This window comes from Gastrolobium bilobum, unplaced genomic scaffold (genome assembly GCF_033153095.1).
Source record: "Gastrolobium bilobum isolate Gb01-03AN ecotype WA unplaced genomic scaffold, APGP_CSIRO_Gbil_v1 utg881, whole genome shotgun sequence".
NCBI lineage: Eukaryota > Viridiplantae > Streptophyta > Magnoliopsida > Fabales > Fabaceae > Gastrolobium > Gastrolobium bilobum.
The window spans coordinates 66835-77600 of record NW_026898866.1 but is presented as its reverse complement, the minus strand read 5'-3'; the positions used below and the strand labels follow the sequence as shown (position 1 = coordinate 77600).

At 38.1% G+C, this 10766-nt stretch overlaps 1 pseudogene; it reads left to right on the top strand.

Annotated features, from left to right (window-relative positions):
* The first annotated feature begins 285 nt into the window (after positions 1-285).
* LOC133284834 (laccase-4-like) lies at positions 286-7779 on the top strand (annotated as a pseudogene).
* The last annotated feature ends 2987 nt before the right edge of the window (positions 7780-10766 follow it).

Here is a 10766-nt window from a genome sequence, read left to right as displayed (position 1 = left end):
ACCATTAGAGAAAAGACTTTAAGCTATACGTGCCTTGAAAATTACACTAAACTCTTAAGGATTGCCAAGCAGCAAGCTTGTGTAGGATGGATCAAACATTGAATTTGTTAAAAGTACTGTGGGTCTGCAATATCTCATTTTCAATCACCAAATTATCCAATCTCACCAGCACCTTTTCTACTATATAAGCTGTCTCACATTCTTGTTTTCTCCATCCAAAGGAATAACAATAAGTTCCATTGGCTAATCCAAGAGATTTTAAATATTTAGAAGAAAACAAGGGTAATGGAATTTGGTTTTCTCTGCTCAATAAGGACCATATTCCTTTTGTTGGGTGGCCTATGGATATTGCCGGAGCTAACACTTGCAAAGCATGCAAGAATCACCAGGCACTACAAGTTTAATGTATGTGTAACACATTTCATTAACACATACTCTAGACAAAATGTATTCAACTGAAGTGTCAACTTTTTTTCCTTTTATTTCCTCTTAGAAGTGTTTATTATCTTTTCACTTTTCCATTCTGCAGATCAATTTGCAAAATGTCACAAGACTTTGCCAAACAAAGAGCACTGTGACTGTCAATGGTCAATTTCCGGGGCCTAGGATCATAGCAAGAGAAGGAGACAGGCTAGTGATTAAAGTGGCTAACAATGTTCAGTACAATGTCACTATCCATTGGTATTATACAATAAAACCTCAAAATTTTAGTTTTTGTAATTTTTGAATGGCTAAAGACAAAGTTGTTCAACATTGTCTTCTTTTCTTTAGGCATGGTGTTCGCCAATTAAGGAGTGGTTGGGCAGATGGACCTGCCTATATCACACAGTGTCCAATTCAAACAGGCCAAACTTATGTATACAACTTTACAGTCACTGGCCAAAGAGGAACATTGTGGTGGCATGCCCATATCTCATGGCTAAGAGTAACTCTTCATGGTCTAATTGTCATTCTTCCCAAAAGACATGTACCTTACCCATTCCCCCAACCCTTCAAGGAAGTCCCAATTATATTTGGTGAGTTTGTAGCATTCAAACTTCCTTCTAAAAATCTTCTGTCTACATATTAGTAAAATATTATCTCTACTACCTGCAGGGGAATGGTGGAAAGCTGACACAGAAACTGTTATCAAACAAGCAATGCAAACAGGATTAGCACCAAATCTCTCAGAAGCTTACACCATCAATGCTCTTCCAGGTCCACTCTATAACTGCTCAGCCAAAGGTAACAAAAAGGATAACAGGAGGAAAAAGAAAAGAAGTTTCTGCATGATCAATTCTTGACCCCAAATGATTACTTTCGATCCATTAAGTTAATAATTTTCCCATTCATGCAGATACCTTTAAGCTCAAGGTCAAGCCTGGGAAAACTTATCTCCTACGTCTGATCAATGCTGCACTCAATGATGAGCTCTTCTATAGCATTGCATGTGGTAGAAGCTGATGTTGTTTATGTAAAGCCCTTCAGAACAAACATTGTACTAATCACACCTGGCCAAACCACCAATGTCCTTCTCAAAACCAAGTCAACCTTTGTCATAGCTGCAAGGCCTTATGCTACGGGTCCTGCAGCTTTTGACAACACCACAGCTACTGGGTTGCTTGAGTACAAGAAATCTTCACTGTCAAAAACTAAATCAAACAACAAGAAGCTTCCTCTTCTTAGACCAGTGCTTCCTAAATTCAATGACACTGTCTTTGCAATGAACTTCAACAAGAAGATCCGTAGCTTGGCCACTGCAAAATTCCCAGCAAAAGTTCCAAAAACTGTTGACAAACGCTTCTTCTTCACTGTTGGCTTAGGAATTAGCACTTGTCCAAAGAACCAAGCATGTCAAGGACCCAATAACACAAGGGTAGCAGCAGCCATTAACAATGTGTCATTTGTGATGCCTAACATTGCTTTACTCCAAGCTCACTTCTTCAACCAATCCAAAGGTGTATACACCACTGATTTTCCTGCTAACCCACCTTTCAAATTCAACTATACAGGCACCCCACCAAGCAATATCATGGTAACAAGTGGGACTAAGGTAGTGGTGTTGCCATTTAATACAAGTGTGGAGTTGATACTGCAGGACACCAGCATTATTGGTGCTGAGAGCCATCCACTTCACCTTCATGGCTTTAACTTCTTTGTTGTTGGTCAAGGAAATGGAAACTTTGACCCCAAGAAGGATCCCTCTAAGTTCAATCTTGTTGATCCAGCTGAGAGGAACACTGGTGGTGTGCCATCTGGAGGGTGGGTTGCTTTGCGCTTCCTTGCAGATAATCCAGGTGCGTACTATAAAATGAAAGATTCTTAAATGCACCTATTGGGTGACAATGTTTGGTTATATTTAGCACACTGTAAATTATATTAAGATATAATGTTAATATTATATGAAATTGTCTAGATATTCTAACATGTTATATTCCATATCACTTTGTGTTATATTAATTATTGTTGTAAATAGTAATTATGTAGTCATTTATTAGTAATTATGTAGTCATTTATTTGTATTTATTTAGTCCGTTACTTGTATATTGGGACAAGCCCATTAGGTCAAAATTAGGTCAAGAAGTCTCTATAAATAGAGACCCCTATGTACAGATTCAAATACGATTCAATAATATTTCAAATACCCTTTTATTTCAAGTTGGTATCAGAGCTCTCGATCCTGAGGGCTCTGCTTCCGCGCCTATTGTCTTTAGAACAAGAACCTTTTATTCTTTTTGTCTCTCGCTGCCATCAGCCGCCACCGGATTTTTTTTTCGGGGACCTCTTGGACCGAGAAGATCTCTGTTATACTGGATCTCTGTTACTGTTCATCGTCTCCATTATTCTTCATCACAAGACAGCATCTGTTCATCACGATTGGACCCTTTCCCGGTGGTTTTTCAACTCTGAACAGACCCAGAAAGAACCGCGCTCACCGGACGATGTTGCTCCAGAAATTTCAGACCGGACGGCCACCGCACGCGCCCACACGCGCCGCCCCTTCAACCGCGAGTGAAGCCCACGCGCAGCCAATCTCATCGGCGCGTGAGACCATTTTTCCGAATCGGACCACCGCGATCTTGATCGTCCCTTCATCCTCTTTCTGGATCTGTGCTCCTCTCTTTGATCGGGCATCGTTTGGTATTTATTTGTGATTTTTTGGCTTCTTGGAGTTTTTCTTTGACCATTTTCTGTGCAGTATGGCCTCTTCTCAAAGGAGTTCTTTTTCAAAATTTTATGATGGTACCTCTTCTAGACCTAAGAAAGATGATCGATGGTGTTCTTATTGTAAAAGAACAGGTCATATCAAGGATTTATGCTTTCGCCTTTATGGAAAGCAATTTGTCTTAGAAAAGATGGCAAAGTTGCGTGGTCAAGCGCATTTGACTTCCTCTGAAATAACTCCTACACCTAATAAGACCCAACCTGCATTTCGTCCAGATGAGTTGGAACGGCTCCGAACCATTCTTGATTCTATGAGTAAGTCATCTGATACTAGTGCTTTGACTATGACTGGTATGAGCTCCAAAACTTATTCTTTCCTTTCTTCATGTAATGATTTTAAACATTCTTGGGTTGTTGATTCTGGTGCTACTGATCATATGGCTTGTTGTGCTGACTCCTTTACCTCTTATCATCCTACCATTGGAACTCATACAATAGCCGTAGCTGATGGCTCTCATACATCAGTTGTGGGTTCTGGTGACATAAACTTACCGCAGTCCTTACATCTTAAGGATGTTCTTCATGTTCCTAAACTCTCCACGAATGTTCTTTCTATTCATAAAATTAAAAAAGATTTGAATTGTATTGTAACCTTCTATCCTACCCATTGTGTTTTCAGGATCTCGCCACGGGAAGACGATTGGTAGTGCTAAAGAGCAAGGTGGGCTGTACTATCTGGTGTCACAATCTCCTGCAAATAAAGTAACAAATCACATCTTGATGTCTTATGGTCAATCAACTGCTGATTCTTTGATTTGGCTTCATCATAAGCGCTTAGGTCATCCTCCATTTAGTTTACTCAAATCTTTATTTCCGTCATTGTTTTTGTCTAAATCTGTTGAGTCTTTTCATTGTGATGTTTGTGAATTTGCTAAGCATCATCGTGTGTCTTTCCTTCTAGTATTACTAAGAGTGTTGAACCTTTTGATCTTATTCATTCTGATGTTTGGGGTCCCTCTAAAGTCCCTCATGGTTCTGGAAATAGATGGTTTGTTTCTTTTATTGATGATTGCACTCGTGTAACTTGGGTGTACTTAATGCGTGAAAAGTCTGAGGTACCACAACTGTTCTTTCAATTTTATAAAATGATTGAGACCCAGTTTGGTAAAAAACTCAAGAGACTAAGAACAGATAATGGTACTGAATATGTTAATCATAGCTTTTCCCAATTTATAAGAAATAACGGTATGATTCATGAACTTACTTATGTTGACACCCCCCAACAGAATGGGGTTGCTGAAAGAAAAAATCGCCACCTTCTTGAAGTGGCTCGTGCATTAATGTTTCAGACACATGTACCCAAATACTATTGGGGAGATGCTATTCTTACTGCAGCATTCTTGATCAACCGTTTACCCACTCGGGTACTTGACCATGTAAGTCCTATTCACTCTATGACTTCTTTTTTCCCTTCTATTTCAACTATGATGAGTCTTCCTCCATGAGTGTTTGGGTGTGCTGCTTTTGTTCATGTTCATAAAAATCATCGCAGTAAGTTGGACCCTAGGGCTATTAAATGTGTTTTTCTTGGTTATGTTCCTGGTAAGAAGGGCTACAAGTGCTACCACCCTAGTAGTAGGAAATTTTTTGTTTCTATGGATGTTACATTTCAGGAATCTGAGTCCTTTTTCCAAGGTCCTCATCTTTAGGGGGAGAATCCTTCACCAGAAATCTCATCACCTCCCTTCTTTGAGTTTGAATCATCAGTGTCTACTCCTTTACCTATGTCAGTGTATCCTCCACCTGGTCCTGTTCCTCCTGTGTCTGTTTCTCATGTGTCTGTTCCTCCTGTGTCTGATCCTCTTGTGAGTAATCCTCCTGTGACTGATTCTCCTGTGATTGATACATCAAGTACACCAGAGATACGAAAGATTATGACACCTGAAAGAAGGAAACAACCCACATTGTCTCAGCAGCAACCTCAATCGTCTGAACCACTGGTAAGTCCTGAATCTCATATTTCTGATCATGATGTTAATACTTCTGATGACTTACCCATTACTACAGATTCTGATGATTTACCCATTGCTCTTAGAAAAGGAAAAAGAGTTTGTCCCAAGAAATCTTGTCCCTCATGTCCCTCTTGTACTCAATACCCTATCTCCCAGTTTGTTTCCTCTGCTAATCTTTTTGTGCAGCACAAAAGCTTTGTTTCAGCACTAGACTCTATTGCAATCCCAAAATCAGTACATGAAGCCTTGAAAGATAGGAATTGGGCTCAAGCCATGCAAGAGGAGATGAATGCATTGGAGAAAAATAAAACATGGGAGGTTATTGATAGACCTACTGGAAAGAAAGCAGTAGGGTGCAGATGGGTTTATGCCTTGAAATATAATTCTGATGGAACTCTTGAGAGATACAAAGCTCGATTAGTTGCCAAAGGTTACTCTCAAACCTATGGCATTGATTATGAAGAAACATTTGCTCCAGTTGCAAAGATGAATACGGTGAGAGTTTTGTTATCCCTTGCTGCCCATTACAATTGGGATATAAACCAATTTGATGTGAAGAATGCTTTCCTCAATGGTGAGTTAGAAGAAGAAGTCTACATGGAAATTCCGACTGGTTTTGATTCTGTGAAGGGAGAAAATAAAGTTTGTAAATTAAAAAAGGCCTTGTATGGATTGAAGCAGTCACCTCGTGCCTGGTTTGGAAAGTTTACTAAGATTATGATGACCTTAGGATATAAACAAAGTCAAGGAGATCACACTCTCTTTTTCAAGCACTCCCAAAATGGGAAGCTTACTGTGCTCTTTGTATATGTTGATGATATTATTATCACAGGTGGTGATTTTATGGAGAGACAGATTCTGCAAACACGGCTTGCCTCTGAGTTTGAAGTCAAAGACCTTGAGAAACTGAGATATTTCCTAGGGATAGAAGTAGCTCATTCGAGCAAAGGAATCTTTATCAGCCAGAGGAAATATGTTCTTGATCTTCTCAAAGAAGCAGAAAAGCTCGGGTGTAAACCCTCTAATACTCCTATTGAGCAGAATCACAAGATGGGCTATGAAGAGGAGAGTCCTCCAGTTGATAAAGGACAATATCAACGGCTAGTTGGGAAATTGATATATTTGGCCCATACTAGACCAGACTTAGCTTATGCTGTTAGTGTTATCAGTCAGTTTATGCACGATCCAAAGGAGAAACATATGCAGGCAGTAGAGAGAATTCTTCAGTATCTGAAAGGTACTCCTGGTAAAGGGTTGTTATTCCGACGTGATGGCAATCTATCTTTAGAAGTCTACACAGATGCTGATTATGCTGGATCCGTGACTGACCGTCGTTCTACCACTGGTTATTGCATGTTTCTTTGTGGTAACTTGGTGACATGGAGAAGTAAGAAACAAGATGTGGTCGCCAGATCAAGTGCAGAAGCTGAATTTCGAGCTATGGTTCAAGGCATTTGTGAGTTACTGTGGCTGAAAATTGTACTTGATGATCTAAAAATAAAATGTGAGAGACCTATGAAGCTGCTATGTGATAATAAGTCCGCTATTTGTATAGCTCATAATCCAGTTCAACATGATCGGACTAAACATATTGAGGTCGACCGCCATTTCATCAAAGAGAAACTTGATAGCGGGTTGATTACCACTCCATACATTCCCACTGGGCGTCAATTAGCTGATCTATTGACAAAGGGGCTTCCTTCAGATAGATTTCAAGAACTTGCTAGCAAGCTGGGAATGATAAATATCTATTCCTCAGCTTGAGGGGGAGTGTTGTAAATAGTAATTATGTAGTCATTTATTAGTAATTATGTAGTCATTTATTTGTATTTATTTAGTCCGTTACTTGTATATTGGGCCAAGCCCATTAGGTCAAAATTAGGTCAAGAAGTCTCTATAAATAGAGACCCCTATGTACAGATTCAAATTCGATTCAATAATATTTCAAATACCCTTTTATTTCAAGTATTATGTGGATGGTGATTATCTCCAACTTTATAATTTTTTGAAATGTTTAAGACACTAACTTCATCAAACTTTTTTTTTTAATTCTTCACTAATTTATCAATTACCTCTGACTATTCTGATTTAAGTTGGACATAACCAAAAAGGAAACACAATTTTCACTACCAAATTTTTAACACAACATAACATAACTCAAATCTCAGATCACTAATTAAATTGAAATAATCTCATATCATTATCCACATACTTAATCACGGTTAAAAGAAAATATAAATAAATGAAGTAATATCTTATAAACTTAGGGAAAATAATTTTTGCAATTGTGACAGAAATCATTTGTCTGAGAGAAAAAAGAGAGTAGGTGTTTGGTTTCTCTCTCATTTTCTCTCTGTGACAAATAATTTCTGACACAATTGTATAAATCATTTCCCCATAAACTTAATACATTTTGGTGTGTCCTTGTGTGTTTTAATCTACAAGTGTTTGTAAAATTAATTTGCTGATCCTACAATAATACATGAGCAGGTGTTTGGTTCATGCATTGCCACCTTGAAGTGCACACGAGTTGGGGATTGAAAATGGCATGGATTGTCCAAGATGGAAAGCTGCGCAATCAGAAGCTGCCACCTCCACCCTCTGACCTTCCCAAATGTTGAAAGAAAAATACTACTTTATTATTGTTCTTTATTTTAGGTTGAATTTTGAAGCTTTTTTCTTCTTCTTTTTAATGCTATTTTTCTTTTAAATTTTCCCCCATTCTTTTCTTCTTGGGTTTTGAAGTGTTAGAGGTGAATTGACTTTAATGATATGGTCCAGCAGTGTAGGTTTACTAGGTTACAGGTAGTACTCAATTGTCCATTTTGAATGCAATATATGTATGGGAGATGATTTTCTCCCTTTGTTAGGAGAAAAAATCAGTTGTCTCACATTGTTTTACTTTATAAAAATAGGAAGACTCATTATAGGAATGTTTCTATGACATAAGAAGAAAAATTTCCTCCAACATACAAAAAGATTTCGCCATATGTATATTGGGATATGTTTTTCTCATGATACATGAGATAACATACTCCTCATACTCATACATCAAAAGTTGTGCTAACATTTATTTATTTTTTATTTATTTTTAAAGAGTGGGCCCCACATATTTTGTGTCTATGACATGAGATAACAAATCTACATCAGACTTGTATTCCTCATATATATTATACAGAAAAACTAGTATGTGTTGCTATTTTTTTATTTTTTGTTTTTAATAATCGATGGGCCCACACAAAACTGTATCTATGGCCGGAGACATCTTGTCTCCTTTTACATAAGATTGATATATATATATATATATATATATATATATATATATATATATTATTAACATGGTATCAGAGCATTTCTGATCCAGTCCAGGAACCTATTTTCATTAAACCTTCCACATCGTATTGTTCAATTTACCTGACTCGAATTTTTTTTTCTGTTACCCAATTCGAATTTCTATTTTCCTATGAACAATCCCAAAACCTCCTCTGAATCTTCAACCCCGTATTCTTTCAATAAACGTTCCCGGAAGAAAATACCTGCCAAAGCCATGACCATTGTCTCCGCTAGAGATGCTCCTGTCCCTGCTGCCAATTTTATTCAATCCGGTATTTTGGGTAAGTCTCTTGCTTTCTATAAATTGTCTAGGAATAATATTTGGATAATTGATACAGGTGCTTCTGACCATATGATTAAAGATTCTTCCCAGTTGTTCAATCTCTGTAATTCTTCATAATCCGTTATTTCCACTGCCAATGGGGGTACCTCAAAAATTACTGGTCAAGGATCCTTAACCCTTTCTGATAGCTTATTTCTAGACTCTGTGTTGGTTGTACCCTCTCTTGAATACAACTTACTCTCTGTGAGCCAATTAACTTCAAAGTTTAATTGTTCAGTAACTTTTTTTCCCTCTCACTGTGTTTTTCAGGACATCCCCACTCGGACTACTCTTGGTTATGGTGTTAGACGTGGTCAACTTTACTTCTTAGAGGTCCCTGATCCTAGCCATCCTTCTTTGGATACTACATATGCAACAACCGGTCCAGAACAGTCCCGTGCTACCATTTGGCTTTGGCATCGAAGACTTGGTCACCTCTCCTTTAGTTATTTGAAAAAGTTATTTCCTCGGTTGTTTTCCCATTTGAATAATGCTGATTTCAAATGCAGCACTTGTGAATTGGTCAAGAGTCACAGAGTTCCTTATTTTTCTAGTACTAATAAAAGTTCTATTCCATTTCAAGTTGTTCATTCCGTTGTTTGGGACCCTGCAAAGGTGCCTTCTTTCTCAAAAGCTTACTATTATGTGACTTTTATTGATGAATGTACTTGGATGACTTGATTGTCACTGTTAAGACACAAAAGTGATGTCTTTGATGCCTTCAAAAAATTTTACAGCATAATCCAAACCCAATATCAGTCTAAAGTTCAAATTCTACAATCTGATAATGGCAGGGAATATTTAGATGGCCGCTTTATTGATTTCTTGAGCACACAGGGGATACAACACCAAACCTCTTGCCCTTATACACCCCAACATAACGGCCTAGCTGAACGAAAAAATAGACAACTACTAGAAGTGGTTTGTGCCTCCTTTTTTGGTATGAATTCGCCTAAAACATATTGGGGTGAAGCTGTTGTGTTTGCTGTCTATCTCATCAATCGTACTTCATCCAGCGCCCTTCACTTTAAAACTCCACAACAGACTTTGGAATCTTATTTCTCCATTCCTCACATTCCCAACCTTGAGCCTCGTGTTTTTGGGTGCACGGTGTATGTCCATATCCCCAAGGTATTACGAAACAAATTGGATCCTTGTGCTAAAAAATGTGTATTTGTGGGATACTCCAATGTACAAAAAGGTTACAGGTGTTATGATCCCGTTCTCCACAAAATGCATGCCAGCATGGACGTGTCTTTTCAAGAATTGGAACCATATTATTCAGGGGGAGATTCTGTTACTTCTTCTCAGGGGGAGATACCTACTACTGGAGAAGAAATTATAACTCTTCAACACACTCCTGGACCGGATGTTACCCACTAATGATTTTGCTACACGTCTAACACCTATAACTGAGGCATCGTCCCTGGATGTTCCTGAATCCATACCTGAGTTAAACACTAATCCTACTCCTATTTCTTCAAATGGACCTTCTATTACTAGCATAGATGGTCCCATCTTACCTGTTAGAGTGTCACAAAGACCAAATAAAGGTGTACCAAAACAGCTTTATGAACCAGATCCAAACTATAAGGTCAAATACCCTATCGGTAACTACATGTTCAATCATACGTTGTCAGAATCATATATTGCATATGTTAATCAATTGTCTAGTATATTTGTTCCTAACAATGTGCAGGATGCTTTGGATGATCCAAATTGGAAGGAAGCCATGAATGTAGAAATGAAGGCCTTACAAAAAAACTCAACGTGGGACCTGGTTCCTTTACCAACCGGGAAGAAATCAATTGGATGCAAATGGGTGTTTACTGCGAAGCTTAAAGCAGATGATAGCCTTGACAGATATAAAGCCAGATTATTTGCTAAGGGATACGCACAAAAATACGGGGTTGATTACCAAGATACATTTGCACCAGTAGCAAAACTGAACACAA